Source organism: Panthera uncia, chromosome B1, assembly GCF_023721935.1.
Source record: "Panthera uncia isolate 11264 chromosome B1, Puncia_PCG_1.0, whole genome shotgun sequence".
NCBI lineage: Eukaryota > Metazoa > Chordata > Mammalia > Carnivora > Felidae > Panthera > Panthera uncia.
In genome coordinates this window covers 75,911,694-75,933,117 of record NC_064811.1, presented here as the reverse complement: position 1 = coordinate 75,933,117, position 21,424 = coordinate 75,911,694, and positions in this window count along the sequence as shown.

The following is a 21,424-nucleotide window of genomic DNA, read 5'->3' as shown; positions in this document are numbered from 1 at the left end:
AAATGGATAAAGAAATTGTGGTTTATATACACAATGGAGTACTATGTGGCAATGAGAAAGAATGAAATATGGCCCTTTGTAGCAACGTGGATGGAACTGGAGAGTGTGATGCTAAGTGAAATAAGCCATACAGAGAAAGACAGATACCATATGGTTTCACTCTTATGTGGATCCTGAGAAACTTAACAGAAACCCATGGGGGAGGGGAAGGAAAAAAAAAAAAAAGAGGTTAGAGTGGGAGAGAGCCAAAGCATAAGAGACTCTTAAAAACTAAGAACAAACTGCGGGTTGATGGGGGTGGGAGGGAGGGGAGGGTGGGTGATGGGTATTGAGGAGGGCACCTTTTGGGATGAGCACTGGGTGTTGTATGGAAACCAATTTGACAATAAATTTCATACATTGAAAAAAAAAAGACTTTAAAGTTTCAATAGACCTCTCCAGGTAAATAAAGTATATAAATTATTACTATCCATAGGAGAAACCAAAGCAGAAGTACTGGGGAAAAGAAAAATAGCTAAATTGTCAAATTAATAAAATATTATTATTTTTTCAATGTCAAGATTTTATGTATTTCTTTGAAAGAAACAGATATATTTTAATATGTCACTGTTGTAGATTAGTATTTCAGTTTCTTACCAACACATAACAAAAATTAATTATTTTTCAAATACACCACTGGAAATGATTAAATCTCCACGTAGACCAATGAAATTGTTGTTAAACTGACTTTTATTCTGAAATTAAGATCATACTTAATAATTCTAGAAAATGTTTAAAGGACAAAAAGTTATAAAGAAGACATTTAAATCTAATAAGACAACCACACTTACTGTTTTCATATCTTTACTTTTACACTTTTATACAAGTATTTGTGAACTCATGGAAAGAATGGTATTAATTTGATTATAGCTTAGCACCTGATAAAGCAACTAATAATCCGATTAACATAAGTACTAAGGAGATTTTCCTTACTACTATCACTACTACTTAATATTTACATAGTGCCTGCTATGCCTAAATACTTTTCAATGATTAATTCAGTAAATCTTCACAAATACCCTGTGATCATGACCTGAGCTAAGACCAGGAGTTGATGCTTAACCAAGTGAACCATGCAGGGGTTCCTGTTTATTTTTCTTTTCTTTCTTTCTTTTTTTTTTTTTTTTTGAAAAAAAATAAAATGCTTGTGTGAAATTTTTAATTTGATTTGGAGTTTTATGTCACAATTTCATTTTTCTTTGTAGTTGTCTATGTGAGAAAAACTTTGATAAGCCAATTGATAAACCAAAGTATTGAGTCATACTTTGAGTAGTTTTGAATAGAATCTGTCCAATTACTTTTATATTCCTAGATAATTTGTAAACAAGGTTCTTAGTTCAATAGAACTTCTTTCTGTCATTGTAGTAGCATACGGCTTCTTTAATGGGAGGGTTTTTTTTTTGTTTTTGTTTTTAAGAGGGGGTTTTAGAGGGGGTTTCTGTTTAGTTTCTACAGGATTCTTAATTTTCCTCATTTACTACCCTCACTTTACCTTCATTAAAACATCTGCAAAGAGCACGTGTCTTCTCTATTTTCGCTTCTCCTCCAGAAGTAATGATTCCCTGAGGTTATTGCTGTGGCACACTTACCACTTAGTCCCTTCCCCTTAGCTAGTGCTGCAGTTTACCAAGTTCCAGGTTTCTGTTCCACACATTAACACTTGCTAAGTTAAATTTTCTCTTTCTGAGGGTTAAGGAGCTGCTTCATGCATAATCTCTTTCATCTTTCTTATGGAGTCATTTAAGTCTTTCTTCTCCCTCTTCTCATAGATTTGTAATCTCAGTTGGGACTCCAACTGAGTCTGTTGGGATTTTCTGTTGGGATTTTCTATACTTATAGATAATTTGAAGAATATAGTGATCTCTGTGTGGGATTTTCTGTGGTCAGATGTGATTTTATTTGTATTTGTAGGTGATTTTATAATTTGGGGAATGAGGCATGGGAAGTCTCAAATGCATGTGGCTGCTCTTTCCCAATTTGATCTCAAATGACACTTATATTTTGGTCATTTTTTATGATCATTATATGCATTTTACCTGTTTTTATTAATAATCTAAAACAAGGAGTAATATAATTTCCTCATGTTAAATAATTACTCTATTTCTGAAATAAATCCTATTTGGTAATACTTGATTATATTTTAATTTGCTGATGGGTCAAATTTAAATGGATATATTTTAGGATTTTGGGATATATCCATATTCATAAGTGATACTTCATATTGTTTTCTTTTTGTGTGTGGTATCATTGTTAGATTTTGTTTGGGGGGATATTCTAGCTTTATAAAAGTAATTGGATAACTTTTATGAAATGTTTTAATCATTTGTCCTATTCTTTTCTGAAAGGAATGAAGAAAATAAGTAATAACCTTGATTAATTTGCTTATAAATAATTTTGGTATATTTGAAAAATATTATAGTTGTTTTTTCTTGAGTCAATTTTAATTATGGGATGTTTCCTTGACAATAATTCATTTATTAAGATTTTTCAAATTAATTATTATAGAGTTGTGTTTATTATCTATTTAAACTTGTGAACATTTTCCTTATTTGATATACACTTTCTCTTTTTCAATGTAACTATTTATGCATCCCATTCTATTAACCCAGACTTGCCAGAAGTTTGTTTTTGTTTAGGTATTTTCAAAGAACTGAGATTTTTTTTCCCTTTACCAATTCTATATTTATAAATTTTAAAGTATGAATTTTTACTTTATTATAACTTAAACTTTAGTAGTTTTCATTGGGGTTTTATTATTTTATTTATTGAGATGAATGCATGCTTCCTTATTTTAATTTAATAATTAAATAGGCCTTAAAAATTCACATTTTTTATAAAGTTTCAAAAACAATTTTCTTGTAGTTCTTCATCTTTATTTTTTAAATAGAATGTATGTTTAGTTTTTATTTCTTCTTTTGCTCTAAAACTAGTTTAGGAGGGTTTGCTCTTTTTAATTTTTGTTTGCTTATTGTTAATTTTCAAGTGGTTTGAGATTTTATCTTGTAGTTGCTTAAAATACTTTTATTAATTTTAGTTTCATCGTATTTTGAACAGGTAATTTGTTAAGTATTATTTATTTTATGTAGAAATTAAGGAGTTTCAGGGGGTACCTAATATATTATCATATTTTCTAATTTACCTATGAGCCCTCACTATCTGTAGGAAACAAATTTATCTAAGTAAACTTTATTAATTATACTATTTATATTGTATTTAATACTTTACAAATTTAAAAAAGTAAGTAATTTAGCCACAATTCAAAATTAGCAGATTCTATGCAAGAGTCCAAACTTGGCATTTTTGTAAAAATTGGAATATGTAGCAATACATTTTCATGGATCTGAGAGGCAGCTGCCCCTTTAGAAAGTGCAGGAAATTTCCAATTAACTTTAGCTCTCACCATGCAAGCACAGTGTATGCATATGCACTTATATCCAATTTCACTCATTTATCTTTGCCTGTTCTCTGTTAAGTATTTCAGTTTATAATCCTCCACTCTTTCTTGATGTTATTAACCTAACCTATCACCATGGCAGATTACAAAAACAACCAGAAAATTCTTCCCATTTCCATACACATGCCCTGTTGCCATGTGACCCTACAGCTCTTCCCACAAGGTGGTCCAGCCTATTTCCCTATCCTTTTGATCTGGGATTAGCCAGTGATGTGGCACTCAGTGGGAGAGAAGCATTATGATACAAGTAGAGCCTTGAAAGGTTTGCGCAATGGAGCTTGCCCTTTATCTTGCTGTGCTTGGAACCCTGGACCACCATGTGACTGAATACTAACTTGCCTGCTGGAGAACAAGAAGCCATGCAGAGGAGAACAGTGGTGTCACTGAGCCTCAACAGTGAGTAGACAGTCAAATGTTATGCTTTTGGTTGAGCTCACGGCTTGCTCTTAGCTGCACTCTGTACTCTTCCAAATTAGGGCAATTTATGGCATTTGTACAGAGTACCTGGAAAGCTAAAATTTCTTAGGACTGTGCTTTCCTGAAATCTGACAACTTCTGGTTGATGAGAGCCACCCTTCCTTAATTTACAGTAATGTATTTAATTTTCTTCTGTTATAAAAAAAAAAAATTTCTTCTGTTATAGTTATTTGAACGTATCATGTGAAAATTTAAAAAGGGAGGTTGGATGCTTATATTTGCTTGAAAAAGTGAATAGGAGTCTCACAAATAGCCCCAAAGTTTATGACCATAGTTTGTAAAAATGTCTTCCAAACTCAGTAGACATATAGGAAGAGGAGCATCTTGGCAAGGCTCAAATATGAGAGGGTAGTGAATATTGTCAGCTAATTAGAAAGTTTTTTTCCCCAAGTTTTAGCTGTTAAAAATGTGGGAATAGGGATTTTCTAGCTTAGATTTCCAATAAAATATGTGAATTTGTCAGATAAGCTAAACCATATGAGTCCATTTAGCTCAACATGTAAACCGGCTCAATGTAAAAACAAAACACAACAGAAAAGCATATATATTACAGCACTGGCTAATAAGGTTGGCATTGATACAACATAAAAAAGCAAACCTAAGAAGAAAAATAAATTTGAATATTAAATTGTAAAAGCAATATTACAAATACATTCTAGTTTTTAAAGGGAGAAAACATAAAACCTGCCTATTCTTTTCTTACAAGTAGAAGAAATGCCCACAATATCACTGGCTGAAACATCATATAGAAGTTCTATAACTAGCAGACCCAGGCTGATGAAGCTTCTAGTGTTAGGAATCAGACTAATTTTCTCTTGTTGCTCTGCTCTCCTCGGTACATAGCTTTCAACTCATGATTTAAGATGATCGAGCTCCAGCCATTCTACTGACATTTTAGTGAGGAGGAATGACGAGCATCAGAATAAAAAGAATCCTTGCTTTAAACAAAGCTTTGTATTATACTTCCATTTAATTTCCATTGGCTATTAACCAACTGAGCCACCCAGATGCCCCACAAAAGCAGTATTATTAGTTTAGTTTCTATATTGTCACTCTTATCTCTAAGCCTCTTCCAAGAAACCACATGCCATCCTTTCTCCAATATTCTCTCTCTTCATCAGGCCCCATGCCCATTCACATAATGATCTAATTTTAAAGTCCTTCTAGGAACAGTTTAGTTTTCAGTAGTCTCCAAACCCCAGCTTTTCTTTTTCAGTTTAAATATTTTGGCTTAAGTATTTAAATTTATATTTTATTTATATAAATATATTTTCTCTCTCTCTCTCTCTCTCTCTCTCTCTCTTGTATTTTTACCAGAGTTTATGGCATTTCCCTCCCTGGAGCTTACCATTATTCTTCCTTTGTCTGTTTTTTTTTTTTCCTGTATCTCTTATGTAGTACTTATCCTATAAATACCTGTTTTATCTTCAAATTATAAAATTCTTGAAGCAAGAGCTTTATGTTCATTGTCCTCTATCCTCCTAATAAGTATTTTTCACACTGCTTTGCCCACAGTAGATTTGAAAAAAAAAAACAAAAACAAAAAACAAAAAGTCTTTGGACTTGCATGTTCTATGTTATATGGTGAAGGAAATATGTGTTTTTATACAAACCTAAATTTTGGCAGAAAAGGAATAGGTGTCAGGCAGTGTGCTGCCAAAGAAAATCTCTGTTATTATGAAGAAGTCATTGCCTTTATGTTTTTTCCCATATCAAGCCATTAGCCAGAGCTTCCAACTTAAGTAGCCTAGGTTTTAATGTTTTCAGTCCTCATATTGAGGCACACCTCCTCATATGCTTGCTGGACAACCTTGTACAAGAGGTATCACTACCCTATTAACACTGAGGACAGGTCAGAGGCTATGAGAAGGTGAATAGTGTGCCCAATGTTATAGGTGAAAAAAATTGTGGAGTTGGCCATGCCCACCATAGTGTGCTTGCTAAATATGATAAATTGTTTTGCTTTTAGAGTTTCTGATCTCTTTATCCTAACTGCCTGCCTAATATTTATTCACTAATCATTAAAAAAATTGGCATGTATATGCTTTTAAATTATTACTCTTATTTTTCTGACTTTTGATTTGCCCCTAAGCAATACTCATACTAGGAAAGTAATTAGGACATAAAGATTAAGACATGTTAGTGGATATGTATGTATATGAATGAGCAATTAAGGCATTACAGGCAATTATAAGAATCTGAATAATTCTCACACTGAATAACTTGGAAAAACTCTTGGAAGGTTTTGGGGAGACAGTGGTACTATCTGACTTACATTTTTAAATAATCCATTTGGCAACTGTGTTGAAAATAGATTACAGTAAGAAACAGCTACAGCATGATAAGTAGTTAAGAGGCTATGGAAGTAGTCACAAAGAAAGAAAATGGTGGCTTGCACCAGTGGGTAGTGGTGGGGTTGTGAGAAATGATCATATTTAAGATATATCCCAGATTTATAGCCAGAAAAATCTGTTGGTGCATAGTGTATGAGGTATGGCAGAGAAAAGAGAAGTCAGGGTAATTTATAGGTTTTGGACTGAGTAAACTAAAGATTGGAGTTGCCATATACTATAACAGGGAAGGCTTAAGGTAGAATAGGTTGAGGAGAGTGAAATCAGGAATTCTGTTTTGAGCATATAATGTTTGGGATACCCATTAGACATCTAAGAGAAAATGCTGAGTAGGTCGTAAGGAATATGAGTCTGCAGTTCCAGTGAGATACCTGGGCTGAAGAAACAACTTTGGAAATGGTTAACTTATAGATGATAATTAAATTCTTGAGACTGGATGAGTTCAGCAGAAGCTGAAGAGTAGATAGTAAAGAAAGTATTGAATGTATGTTGGATCTCTCCATCTAGTCTGCATATTGCCCCTCTCATTTAGCTATCTAGCTCTTGGAGAAATTATTGAATGTATGTTGGATCTCTCCATCTAGTCTGCATATTGCCACCTCTCATTTAGCTATCTAGCTCTTGGAGAACAAGAATTCTGTGTTTGATATTTTATGTATTCCCCACAATGCCAGCTATACATTAGGCCCCAATAAATACTTACTTAATGCTGAGTGAAAAGCAAGCTACAAAGTTATTTATAAATTGCAGTGGTTCAGGCATTTATCCTGCAGCATTAAAAGGGATTGAAAAATAATACCAATTCTGCAATTCCCAAGAGGGAATGCTGCCATCTTCAAAGAAAAGGATCATCAGAAGGAGTTTTTTTTAGTGATGTAGAGACTTTTTCAACTTTGTGAGAGGTCATTTTAAGGCTGCTTGTGAACAGAGCATATAGAAGAAATCTCTACCTGAAATGCCTAAATTGCAAATCCACAAATCAATGAAATGCAAACCAAGGATAATGACTACAATTGAGTGGATTTTTATTTTCATTACAGTAAAATTTTCAGTCTAGAATTCACTTAAGACTGCCATGATAGATGTTTTTAGAGCTCCAGATCAGGAGAAGGTAAGTTCTCTGTAAATGAGAAAGAGCTAGCTCCCAGAAACAGTTTGCATGTAGGAAGTGAACCTACACTTGCTATTCTCCTAGTGATTCTGTGCAGTATTAAGTGAAATATGCAATGAGTATGAGACACAGTCGGATGTCCTCAGACAGGTATCGGGAGCCTCTGTGGTCACCTCCTCCCTTGATACAGTTGAGACTTGCTAGATGCTCAGTTTTTGTTTGTTTTTTGATCAGGGAAATCTCTATTTATTTTAAGGCCTGTCACTATAATGTCATCAAATTACAAAGAGAAACTCAAAATGATTAAGACTTAAAACAGCTGAAATCTATAGTATCCAAATGACAGGCAAGAGTAAACTCCAATCATCTCTCAATGTATGGCTCTATTTCTAAATATTCTAAATATCTTGATATTGGTATATGAATTTAAAGCAAATTCCTCAAATGGGAATGGTACATTCACTGCTAGATATGAGCAAATTTTTAAAGGATTCTAAGTATGATTTTGATGTTGTAATAAGGATGTTTTCGTTTCTGTTCAATATTAAAGTTAATCTTTATATTTAGTAGATACAGTACCCAATATTGCAGAAGCACAGAGAAAGAGGGGGCTCATTCTCTATTACACCAACTACGTTTCTAGGCCACAATAAGTTTTTATTATACTCTTTTGCTTGAGTGTGTTTTTCTGTTTATAATTTCCAGATTAACACAGAATGAGCATCCTAATGGAATTAGCATCCTGAATAAAAATGACCAATCAACCTAACTACAATGCCCTGAGATTATGTGTATAGAATTATACAGAATTTCATAGTTAAAATGTTCTTTGAAAATTACTTAGAATATCTTCACTCAAAACTGCACTGTCCTGTATGCCTGGAAGTTATCTTACTTATTAAATTTACCCCCAAACCATAACCAGAGACAGATGAAAATCTAGGGTAATAGATGGCAGGGAGAGTCAACGGTGAATTTCAGGATTTATATATATCCCTAGTTATGAGATTTTCTCATCATAGGACTGGTCTTTATATCACCTTAGTTTGGATTGATGAAGTAGTCTGTTAATGTATAGCCTATAACCCACCATATCTTTTTAAGTCTACAGATATTTTTACTGAATTTTGGGTTGTCCTTGCCTATAAGTTCTCTTTAAACCTAAGAGACATTCCTGGACAGTATCATTCCATTTGGTAAATATTCTCTGTTCTTTAGCTTTGATTCAAGACTTATTATTCACTAGTTATCTGTACTTGCCATCTATTAGACCAAGTACTTGATGATTCAAGTACTTTATCTGATTGAATTGCTCCTTACTGTTTGCAATGTCTGCCAATTAAATATCACCTGCAAATTTAGAAAATTGCTCCTAAAGCCATTCACTAAGTCATTTTAATCTACATAATTTATTTCCTTTCACAGATCTCTTTTTATCCTTTTCCTTCATCAGTGTTAAAATCCTTCCTTATCAACAACAAATATTTGTGGGCATTTTCTTCTTCTCTACTCACACACCCACAGCTTGTATGATCTCCTATATCTATGCCCTAACTCCATCCTATATGCATATACAGTGGATTATTTTTGAGCGCTCACCATTCAGACACATTCTTATAACCATATGTACTTTTTGAACTTCATGACTGACTATAGCTGACTTACTCTGGGAAACTCAATTAGTCCATTAATACCTGTTTAGTTTACATTAAGAATTATAATCTTAGTCATTGTCCTATTTAAATTCTCTATAAGGACTTCCTTTCTCTATACACATTTTATCCTGACTCCCTTTGCAAAGCTACTTTTTCATTTCATATCTCTGTATAGGCATGTGCGCAGGGGATGAGTTCTTTGGTGAGTAAAGTCTCATTGGTGAATACAGATATTTCTTTTTTTTTTTTTTCTTGTTTTTGTGGTTTAAGTATTTTATTTGTTTTCTTTTTTTTTCAATATATGAGATTTATTGTCAAATTGGTTTCCATACAACACCCAGTGCTCATCCCAAAAGGTGCCCTCCTCAATACCCATCACCCACCCTCCCCTCCCTCCCACCCCCCATCAACCCGCAGTTTGTTCTTAGTTTTTAAGAGTCTCTTATGCTTTGGCTCCCTCCCACTCTAACCTCTTTTTTTTTTTTCTTCCCCTCCCCCATGGGTTTCTGTTAAGTTTCTCAGGATCCACATAAGAGTGAAAAGTGGATACAGATATTTCTAAGCATGGTTTGCAATAATGGAAAGATACACTGGAACTGTGTAAGGATCTTTTGCATCATGGGGTGTCTGTAGGCACCTCACTAAGAACCCCCTTCATCTACAAGCATGGCTCCTGTACATTGCCATCTCCTGATCCCAGTGGATGGCTTGCTCAAGAGGCAGCTTTGACCTTTTCACAGCTAACTCCTTCTGCCTTGTCTAAGACCAAGGGATACATTCCAAACTTTACTTCTTAGGGAATGGAGATGAATATGGTGGTAACTGTCATGCCTCCTGAAATTTGTTCTGGTGGCACTGATAGGCCCAATTTTATGGGGCCTATCTTTATGCCTGATGTTTTCCCAACTGCTCTTAGCATTCCCCTTTCCTGTGTGGATGAGCAAGGGGGCAACTCACCACATACTGAAGTCTTCTGAACTCTCCTCCCAAAGTGGGCTCTCTCTTCCCTCTAGCTTTTTTGTTTGTCCTAGTAGCAAAATAACACCAGCCCTCCTATCCGGGCTCAGGTGCAATAATTTCAGACCTTAAACAATCATTTAGTGCATGATCTTCATATTAATCCAACAATCCCAATTTCATTGTTATAATGGAGGTTACAGGAATATCTATATTTCCTAAACTTAGGGGCCTGAGACATCATTGTCATGGGTTCCAGATGCATATTTACTAATTGTTCCTAGACAGTAATTCTAGAATGTTCTTCAGGTACAACAAATCAAAATGTCTACAGCCAAGCTGTATATCGTGTTTGTCCTTTCCCAGTCTTCCCTCTTTCTAATGCCCTATTTCTGTCATTGAGTGTCTGTCTGCTCATTCTCCTCTGCCAAATTTCCCACCAAATCTCAATGCCTCCTTTTCTTCTCCTCCAAGTTATCAACTTCTAGTAATTATATCTTGGGATATTTATTGTTTTCTCAAAATCATTCTTTTTATTAATCTCCTATTTCTGTTGGTTTAGTTTAGGCACTCCTTTAGTCCTCTCCAAATTGTTGGAAAAGTCATCTGTCTTTTTCCTTCTTCACTCCATGCATCCTTGGGCCTACCTCAGCTATCTTTCTTAAACACAAATTAAATCTTATTTTTCTCTTATGTAAAAACTTTTCATATTTTTCACTGGCTAAGTGATAAAGTTTAAACTCTTTAGCATGGTAAACATGCTTTTAGAATTATCTTATTGTTTCCTCTCACACTCCTACTCATCTTGGAGACCTAGCTCAAATTTCTCCTCTTCTGTGAAATCTTTTTAGCTTCCCAGTGGAGGCTGCCACTTCACCCCTGTGTTGCCATGGCATCCTGTGTTTATTACTCTAAGGCATTTATCACACTGTGTTTTAATTATTTATTTACGCACGTGTCTTCTGCATACACTATGAGATCTTGAAGGCAGGAACAATGTCCTCCATTCTTTTGAATCTATGATGTTAGGCGCAGTGCCCAGAATATAGCATGCATTCAAAAATGTGTGGAGATGAACAGATGAATATAGGGCATTCTGCTTGACATACAGAATAAACATAACATCAACCCTCTGTTTCAAAAAATGCAAAGAAAAAGTCTCCCTCTGTCTCTGTCTCTGTCTCCTTTCTCTCTGTGTGTCTATGATCCAAAGGGGCAGTTTGAAAAGTGGAAAAGATGTACTCAGAAGACAGGATTACCAAGATATGGGAATGGTTTGAAAGCCTTATGAGTTTAACTGGGGTTGAAAATTTAGGAAGATGAACAGAGTAAAGACAGTCAAGGCAGATTGAAGCTGAATGATATGGAGTATGATAAAAACGTAAGAAGGAAGTGACACACAGATTGCAGAAAATAATACATGCCTTTTTCAGGAGTTTTAAGTTTTTTAGAAAGGGAAATAAAAGACAGGTTTTTGAGAAAGAAAAGTTTTTGACTTTAGATGTACAAAAGTTTTTAGCTCCTGTCCAAACCCATTTCCATTTAATCTTATTTTTTGTCTTCTACTCATACCCATTCTAACTCCATCTAAACCTTCTTTGAATGTGCAGGTCCTAAAAGCCTGTGTTGAACTGTTTCCGAGTATTATTTCCCTCACTGGTATGTGGCTTGGTTTATTAAATACTTTTCTGGCAAAACTTACATTAGAACTCTCTTCCCCTCTGTATACTGGTAAGGGCATCAAGCATTTGGATTCTAGATGCAAACTGCATGCCTGGGTTTGAATCATGAATTTTCCACAACTTGGCTAAGACCCCGGGCAAGTTACTTTACGTCTCTCTAACTCTGTTTCATCATCTGTAATATTGGTATAATAGTAGTGTCTACCTCATAGGGTTGCTGTGAGTATAGGGAGCTAATGCATGCTCCCTAATGTACACTGTACATTGTAAAGTATGTACAATTGTGTCAGCAATAGTAAGCTTTATATAAGTGCTAATAATTATTATTTGGTTAATTTCAAACGTTACTTTTTTTAAAATTCCCTATGGTACCTGCATTAATTGCCAATGCTGTCATACACATTGTTCACTGAAGTTTGTACCTCTAATTCTAATGATGCTCTATTTTTCTAAGAAACAGGCATATAAAATGGGTCCAAGTTATATAACACAGAGCTGCCACTTTTTCCTTATAGAAGCACTAACTACTCATATCTTATATACTTATCTTTTTAAAAAACTTTTTTTTAAATTTTTTTTTAACGTTTATTTTTGAGACAGAGAGAGACAGAGCATGAATGGGGGAGGGGCAGAGAGAGAGGGAGACACAGAATCGGAAGCAGACCCCAGGCTCTGAGCCATCAGCCCAGAGCCCGACGCGGGGCTCGAACTCAGGGACCACGAGATCATGACCTGAGCTGAAGTCGGACGTTTAACCGACTGAGCCACCCAGGCACCCCTTTAAAAAACTTTTTAAATGCCCTACTCTATTACGGTAGATTTCCTTTTAGATTTATGTTGTCTATCAGTTTCCTCTTGAAACTCTAAGTTCGTATCTTTTGTACCTTTATCTACTGGGTTCCTTGTATTTTCTTATGGATTTTATGACCTCTCTGTGTAGAAATAAAACAATGATGTTAACAATACATCATACTTTTGAAAATATTCTCTGGCCTGTTGTTTGTAATTTAATTTAGTTATTGTAGTTTTTGACTTATTGGTGATTTTAATGTTTATATACATGGAACTACTGATCGTTTCCATGTAATTTATTCCATTACTTTAAACCTCTGAGGGATACCTTTTGTTTTGCCTATCTAGTATCCATTCTTCCCATTTCTAATAACAGCATCCCAATTTTCTTGGGGAATCGGCATTCCCTGATGCTTACTTCCTCTGTGCTTGAGGTAGGCACATGGTGCTGGCCTGGCACTGAGGGCACTGCCCTTTCCAGCTGTGCCTGCACTGGCATGTGTATGAACCTGAGGCTCTTTGCTAGAACTGTTGGTAAAAGAGAATCTGTTTATACCGGGAGATCAAAGAATGAAATCTAAGTCTGCCAAAAAGTCACCTTGCTAACAACAAAGGGCAGACTGCCCGAGAAATGAGACAACACAAAGGAAAGTGGCGCTGACAGATGGAGAGAGAGCAAGTCCTGAGGAAATGAGCCTGGGTCTCATCCCTGAGAGTTGTGGACAACTCAACTGTCTTTTCACTCCAGCTGGGTTGTCATTTGCAATCAAAGATACGTAATTAATCTAGCTTGGAAAATATAGGGAGGTTATTTTTAACATAGAGAATTCCTAAGCCAGTTTTCAAGCAGTGAGGAAGAGGCAAAGTTGTGAAAGAGATTGAAGATGTAAAAGAAATAGGAGTAAAGAAAGGTAGAGGGGCAATTTAAAATTCATTCCACCCTGATTAGCCTCAGATATATCTGTCCACCCCAGATTCCTTACCTGAATTCTAGACTTGGATTGCAATTTACTTGTTTCATATTCTGTGTGGACGACTTCGAGTAGATACATCCATGTTGTTAATAGAATGGGCTTTGAAGTCACACAATTTCCATTCATATTCTAGTTCTTCTACTAATCAGCTGTGTGCCTTAAGAAAGTTGCTTAGACTCTCTGTCCCTGGGTTTTCTTATCTATGTAATGGGATTAATAGTTGAATCTATTTCACAGAACTATTACGAGGACTGAAGGAGTCAGTACCCATAACACTTTGGAATAGCACGTGGCTATCTTAAAATGTTAGTTACTATTTTTATTCATTTCCAAAATATTAGTTTTGATTCTACACTCCCCACTGTCTACCCAAATATTTCCTTAGTTTTCTCTATGCCGGTAAATGATCCCACTCTCAATTCAACTATAGTAAACTAGGAGTGACTGAATATAATGAGCTATATAATCCGTGGACAAAAAGCTTAAAACGATACCTGTGAAAGCCCAAGTTTAGCCTCTCGATAAAGATGGAAATTTCCTTTAAATAAGGCCAAACCAAGCAGGCTATAGTAGGTTAATTGTTTTAACAAAGGAATAATGAGATGCCACTCTAAGATTTTAGTTAGAGGAATTTTATTATGTAATGTATGTCTTAAAAGATCACTTGACTGCTAGTCATTCTTTTAAGTACAAATATTTTCTAGATACTGAAGTTTCAGTGGTAAAACAAATGCATAGAGTCTTTGCCCCAATTAAGCTTACATTTTAGGAGTGGAAGACAGATGAAAGAGTAGGTACATAGCAAGATGTTGATATGTGTTATAAGTTACAATCAAACACGATAAGGGAATAGGTAGTGCAGAGGGTAAGTGTTGTTTTGAATAGGGTGGAGGACCTCTCTCAACTTGTCAGCAGAGACTGGAATAAAAAGTGAGGTGGAGGGAGAGATATCTGGGGAAGAGAACTATAGGAAAATGGGACCGGAAGTACAAAAGGCCTACGTTAGCAGGCGTGAGAAAAGCATGATAAGTGACAGAGAGAGAAACAAGGTCCTAAAGGGAGTGAGGAGAGCAGAATATATAGATGATTTTAAGGATAGTTTTTACTCTACTCAGGATGGGAAGGCTGTCAAATGGTTTTTAGTAGAGGAGTGACTGCTCTGTTAAAAATATACTAAAAAATAAAATAAAATAAAATAAAACAAAACAAAATAAAATCCTAGAAGAGACACTGATAAAAACAAAACAAAACAAAAATAAAAATATACTGAAGGCAGTCAAGAATGGGAAAAGGGGGAATTACTGGAACTCGATGGCTCTGGGGGAGAGAGAACCATGAGCAGAAGTAAGGTAGTGAGTAGAAATGGGGAAACATGGCAAAAAAAGGAAGTCTTTTTCTGCTGCTGTGGCTGAAAAGATAAGATCTAAAGCCTTGAGTGAGAAGATATCATTGGCTTTGCTCTTTCTCTTTGCTTTTCCTCATTTAATCTATCAGCAAAAGCCTGTTTCTCTTTGCTCTTCTGATCTAATCTATCAGCAAATCTTGCCAGTCTACCTGCAAAATAGATGTTGAACTCATTTTTTTTTTTTTAACACAGTGCCTGAGAAACATTTTACAATCTATCAGAGTCAGCAGATGAGTCCCATTTGCCTTCCCTGCAACACATTCCTACTTCATTTTCTCGGTTAATCTTCAAAATAACTGCATTCCCCAGATATGGACACTGCAACTGAAAGATGTTAAAAACTTTCTTAGGCTCACATGGCTAAATATGTGTTACCAGTACCCACAACTATATCTATCTCAATCCAAAGACTATGTGGTACCACTAAGGATCAGAGAGTAAGTGCAAGGATTTGGAAGCTGAAAAGTAAGAAATCTAGAGACTGGCACTAGATTCTCAGTCTTTACAGTAAACATGAGCTTTAACACTAAAAATGAGAACGGTGTCAAGGATGGAGAGTGGGACTAGAAATAGAAATGTGAAAAGTATGGAAAATGTTTGTAATAGCAACAATGGAGATTAAAATAAAGAATCAGTGTCTAATGAATTGAAGGACACTGGAGAATCAGTGAAGGCTCTATTGATGACATTAGCTACTATGGTATTGAAGTGAACCAGTCAGTCAGGTGCCATGACCTTCCATAGCAATTACCCATTATCCATGTGCAGGATCACAGAAAATGGGAACAGAGGTGAACAAGGGAGGCATAGAAAAATATCAAGAAACTGAGGATGCCTTGGGCACAAAATTACCCTTATTTTGAGTGAGAATTTCCAGAAAGTGAGAATTCGTGTGCATCACTTTCATGATTTCCTAGAGGCCATGAAGTTTGTCTGTTTTCTCAGATATTCAGGAAACCTAAGTTTTGTTCGCATTGGTGAGACCCTATGCATGCTACTACCATTCTGTTTTGTTTTGTCAATTGCGTGTGTGCTTTCTGAAGACTTGTCTTATCACCTCCACCAGACAGGCTTCTCCATATTTTCTTCTCATGCATTGAAGACTTTGAGACCTGGCTACATATTCCTCTTTACCCCCAAACCTACCAACCTCCTAACAGATTTCAGTATCTGTGTAGATGTCCTGCACAGCAATCATTTTGGGCCATTTCTTAAAAATAGACTTTACTTTTTAAATCAGTTTTAGGTTTATAGGAAAATTGAGCATAAAGTACAAAAAGTTTTCATATACCACCCCCTTTCTCTGGTATGCTTCTACACCCAGCACAGTTTTGTTGTTGTTGTTGTTGTTCTGTTATTAACATCTTGCATTAGTGGAGTACATTTGTTACAACTGATGAGCCAATATTGATACATCATTATTAACTGAAGTCAGTAGTTTACATTAGGGTGTACTCTTTCTATGGATTTTGACAAATGCATAATGTCATGGATCCATGACTATAATACATACAAAATAGTTCCTCAGCTCTAAAAATCCTCTGTGCTCCACCTATTCACCCTTCCCTCTTGCCTCATTTTGGGCCATTTTAAACTTCAATTCCTTTTGTCTCCTCTACTATTCTGCCATTATCTACAAGGTCAGCATTTACATTTTATCTCTAGAACTTCTACATTTCAGTCTCTGGTTACCTCTCTTCATCCTACTAGTTCTTTCATATTTTCATTTATACTTTACCTGGATTTCAATTTTGTATTGACATTCTGATTAATTTTTCCAAAATTTTATCCAAGTCTATCTCCCCAGTCATGACCATACTTCCTTGAATATTAGCTTTTCTTTCATCTCACTCCTTGCAAAGTTCAGATGAACTCAACCTTGATATGGGTGTTTTAATCTTCTCTGCTCTAATACTTGGGCGGTTAGTCCCAGCTGAAGAAAGTCACACTTGTGCAGACTAGCAGCAATGAAATGTGTCAGTCTTCCATAAACTTTAGCTCAATCCTCAGCAACACTGATTCATCCTTTTATCTATTTTGACTTAGCAGTCACTATCACTTCCCTCAACAGCTATTTCAAAGCCTCCCACTTTCTTGTAGACTATTTCATAATACCTGTCCCCATTACTGTCAACAGACTTCATCTCCTATTGTTATCAAGACATCTGAAGTGATGAAATATGATCTTCCTTAATCTCCCAACCTATTGTCTGTAAATTTAAGTGTTACCAGACACATTCTTAAAATGTTTTTTTTTTTTTTTTCAGTATCAAAGAAACATCCTTACCCCATTAAAATCAATTCTCAATCTAAGCTTTTATTCTATCTTCCCGGGGATCTTTATCTTTCACATGTTAACTTGCTTTTCTTATATTAAATTCTCCTTCTTCATTTTTCTTCCTCAGTTTATAATTATACCCAGGTTTCTCTTAATCTAAAAACAAACCAACAAAAACTCCACCAAAACCAATGACCCTTTGAACTATTAACTCTTTCTTCTTTCTCTCTTTTCATCCCTATCCAAACATTCTAGAAGGGTAGTATACATGTTACATTCACTTTTCGCTTCCAAATTTTTACACCCTCTCTGGCAATCTGGCTTCTTTTCCAATCCTGCTACCAAAAGAGTTCTGGTTTAGGTCACCAACAACTTCCCAAGAGCGAACCTAGTACACACTTGACCACCCTAATGACTTAGAAATTTTTGACATTGATAGTCACAGCTTATTTTTTTAAGCTCTCTTAGCCTAACTGACCTCTTCTCCTGTGGTTTGGTCATACTTCTCTGAATTATTCCGTTGTTTTTCTTCATAAACCCTTCTTCTTCCAAGAATTCTTAAGTGATCCTCAGAGTTTCAACTTAAGATCAGCCTATTAATCTTCACTGTCTGATTTCTTTTTGGCAATCTCATGCATTTTCATGCTACCAACTACTCATAGGCTGAGGACTCCTAAATATATGCCTCTTATTGGGCCTTTTTGGTGAGGTTCAGAGTCCTCTGTATCTGTGAATATCCCCCACACACATCCAACTCATCCTTTTCTAAACTGACCTCATTCCTTTCCTCTCTAGATCTTTTTTTAAGCAATCTTTTCACCTCTATGGCTAAGATGGCCATAAGGGCAAGACCATGTTTTTTTTTTTACCTTTGTGTCTCTAGTGCTTAACTTACTGCATAGCATATAGTGACCACCAAAATGAAACATGTTTATTATAGGTGTCCTTATATTATTCACACTTGCATTCTTCCATTGTCCCTTGACTATGACATTAATACTTGTTAATTGGCATATGTTTAAAAGTATTTACAAAACAACCAGGTAAATATATGTTTTATATGGTGAATGCATTAATGAATTAAAATACCCATAAGAGGAATATATTTACACTTTGAGATTAAGAACTGCCAAACCTCATGTCAACCATTAAAAATGAGGAAATGTGTAGCCCAGTACAGATGATTTCTTCTGTTCAGTCTTGGGGATACTTTGTTGGCATTGTAATCACTAAATAGCATCTTATTATCAATTTCATTATTATGATATATCAACCTTTGAAAATGTTCTTTATGCTTGTAAGTAGGAAAAGTGACAAAAAAGCCAGGAATTGTTCTAGAATTTTAGAAATGGGAGATAGGATTCTAAAGAGGGCTATTTTAACTTTGAAACATTACTGTAAATTAGTTGCATGCTAAGTATAAATATTTCATCCTAATTTTACACATCTATAATTTAGTCTACTTGCTCTTCCTTCTGTTCTGTTTTCTAAGTTCTGGCTTTATTCCATTGTTATATCTGTTTTCCTTGGGGCTAAAACTCCTGCCGTAGAATTTAGCACTTGGTATCATTTAGGATGAAGAAATATCAAACTTCTTTCTTCATATAACCCCCAACGGAATTTTAAAACTATGTACCTTTTCACATTCATCATTGACACGTTACATTTACATTTGTTTAGACAACGGTAAAGTGTGTGATTTCTAGACAGAAGTGGTCATTTATCTGTTTTCCCTCAACCCCACCCTTTCCATTTTTACTTTGCTATGTACTGTGAGCCTTATAGGGATGGGAATCTGCACACTACTTTTCCCAGGCTCCTCTGCCATCTGGCTTGCTCTTAATTTCCACCAGAGTGAAGCTGTTGAGGGTGTCCGAAAGCAGAAGAAAGAGCAGAGCCTTCTGTTTTAAATGGTTATTTCAGTGGTTGTAGCAGCAGCGGCGGGAAGTGATTGATCCCTGACTCCCGCGTCTGAGGCACAGGCTGCATCTTTGTGGAGGCCTTAGTTAAGAGGTGCTTCTTTGGGAGATACACAATCAACTAGAGGGTTAGTGACTCCTGATAGCTTTGTTTTACTCCTTCTCCTTTGCTCTGCCATTCCTTCTAATATCTTTGTGATCAATCTCTGTATTAAATCTCTTCTCTTTGCAATTTCAGTAGTTTCTGTGTCCTGACTTGGATACAGGCTTATGTGTGTTGTGTTGTAAATATTGACATTTTAAAATAAAATTGTCGAGTCATTCATTCAAATGTATTCATTAGAACATAAATATCATAGTGATTTAAACCACCACTTTTCTCTAATTGGGGAAACATTTACATCATTAAAAAAGTTTTTTTTTAACGTTTATTTTTGAGATAGAGTGTGAGCAGGGGAGGGGCAGAGAGAGAGAGGAAGACACAGAATCTGAAGCAGGCTCCAGGCTCTGAGCTGTCAGCACAGAGCCCTATGTAGGGCTCCAACCCATGAATAGTGACATCATGACCTGAGCCAAAATCGGACACTTAACCGACTAAGCCACCCAGGTCAGGTTCCCCTACATCATTTTTAAGAATCTTTGAACTATATTTATATTCTACTCTAACTTCACAAAATTTTTATGCAAATATAATACTGTAAATGTGTGCTTAAAAGTCTTTTTTGATCACCAAATTATATTTTTGCAACAAAAATATGTATGCAAATTAAAATTAAAATCTCACGTAACCTGTGACCTTAAATTTCAGGTGTAAAACATTTCTTCTGAACTGAGTCATCATTATATTAGTATACAATATATTGACTCATCAACTATAAAAGTGAAACTATTATAAAGCAGCTGTATATGATATTTATAGAATTTTTAGTTTTTAATTAATTTGCACATCCCATGAATCAATATTAATTATGGTTTGAATGTGGTAGGGGTGAGCATCATGCTACATATTTTCATTTTATAGAAACCTTATTCATATGAATTAATAGATGAAAATAGGAGGAGTTTTTTGCTTGTTTGTTTCTTTGGTTGGTTTAGCAATGCCATTCAATTATTTCAAATTCTACCTAGCTACATGGTGATCTCTGCATCAAAAATATTCTTTTTTTTTAATTTATTTAAAAAAAATTTTTTAACGTTTATTTATTTTTGAGACAGAGAGAGACAGAGCATGAATGGGGAAGGGTCAGAGAGAGGGAGACACAGAATCTGAAACAGGCTCCAGGCTCTGAGCTGTCTGCACCGAGCCCGACGCGGGGCTTGAACTCACCGACCGTGAGATCATGACCTGGGCCGAAGTCGGCCTCTTAACCGACTGAGCCACCCAGGAGCCCCAAAAATATTCTTTTTAATGGGGCACCTGGGTGGCTCAGTCAGTTAAGTATCTAACCTCGGTTCAGGTCACAATCTCACAGTTCTTGGGTTTGAACCCCACATTGGGCTCTGTGCTGACAGCTTGGGAGCGTGGAGCCTGCTTTGGATTCTGTGTCTCTGTCTCTCTCTGCTCCTCTCCCACTTGCGCTCTGTCTCTCAAAATTAAACATTAAAAAATTTTTTTAAAAATCTTTTTAATGATCTGGCATTTGACAAGTTAATTAGGTTCTTTTACTTTCTTTTAATTCTTTCTTAGGTAAAACGGTCTGACTTGTAAAGGAATTTCAGTGATACCAGTGTTTCTATTATGCCATAATTTGGTACATCAGAGAATATTTATACCCAGAGCCAAAAGTCAAAAAAAAAAATTTTGCATGCATGAAAGTAATGCCCTTATTTTACAAATTAGGAGAAGGGTAATTACATAAAGGTTAAGGGAAATAAAAACGAAGATCATGTTTCAGGTAGATAATTTTTAGGATAGATTACTTATAGATATTGACAATATAGAAATTTATTCCCTGTCAAGTTACCTGTATCAGTTTTCCCTTAAAATTTTTCTAGTGCATCAAAGTAAGGTATGAACCTAAATAATAGAATATCTAGCTGTATAACTCACAGTTCATATTTTTCTGTTTTCTTACTATTTTGTATTTCTTTACTAAACTTTATATACTTGTTATTTCTTAGATAATGTTCTCTCTGGTATTCTCAATTCTCAGTTCTTCCCCTTTAAACCAGGAGAAAATAATTTATCAGTCACATTAACCCACCCTTAACAATTTCTCCTATTCTGATCAGAACATATCTGTCCCTTATCTATTTCACATGGGAACATCTTTTGGACAGACCTGAATTCTCATAAATTTTAAGAGCATATTAATTACAGAAAGTTATAA